We start from the raw sequence: 947 nt of genomic DNA on the forward strand, positions 1-947 counted from the left end.
GTTCCTCAAGTTCTTCCGCCATCTATTCCTGTTCGTCGGAACCCTCACAGAGCTTCCAGAGATAGAAGGATCTGCTCCGCCGTACCTCCGCCGTTCCTTCTGGGGGGACTACTGTGGCGGCTATGAAAGTCGTCTTTCCTAAGAAGAACCTTTCGCGGCAAGTAGAAGAATAGAGGGAGTTTTCCAGAAGCCACGTCATGATATATATTTTCTACTTTGTAAACTTAGATAAAAAATATAGTTAGTCATTATCTTATTTCTCGTCTTATTGCTATCCGCCAAACTACTAGAATACAATGTAAAAATTATATGTCTACTAGAATACAATGTAAAATTATATTTCTACCAGAATACAATGTCAAAATTATATGTCTACTAGAATACAATGTAAAAATTATATTTCTACTAGAATACAATGTAAAAATTATATTTCTACTAGAATACAATGTAAAAAATATATTTCTGCTAGAATACAATGTAAAAATTATATTACTACTAGAATACAATGTAAAAATTATATTTCTACTAGAATACAATGTAAAAATTATATTTCTACTAGAATACAATGTAAAAATTATATTTCTACTAGAATACAATGTAAAAAGTTGCGAGAAATAATTTCCTAGAATAGGGTTCGTCGCTTTTTATGTAGGGTCGAGTTAAAAACTCACATTTTTTAACAAATTATCTTAATGAAAACTACGCAAACTTTAATTTTACTACGCAAGTTTTATTTTCAGTTTATTCATCTCAATGAGCTGAAATCCAGTTATTTGTTATACAAAGATGTATGCATAGAGTCCCACTAAAAAGGAGATAATACTGCAGGATCAATTTTTTCATAAATCTAATTTTGCAAACAATAATTATAAAATATTTCTGGGACTTTTAAAAATGTGGGCTATTACCATTTCGTGCCTTCAATATTACCGAAGATATTAAGAATT

Source organism: Eurytemora carolleeae, unplaced genomic scaffold, assembly GCF_000591075.1.
Source record: "Eurytemora carolleeae unplaced genomic scaffold, Eaff_2.0 scaffold173, whole genome shotgun sequence".
NCBI classification, from domain to species: domain Eukaryota; kingdom Metazoa; phylum Arthropoda; class Copepoda; order Calanoida; family Temoridae; genus Eurytemora; species Eurytemora carolleeae.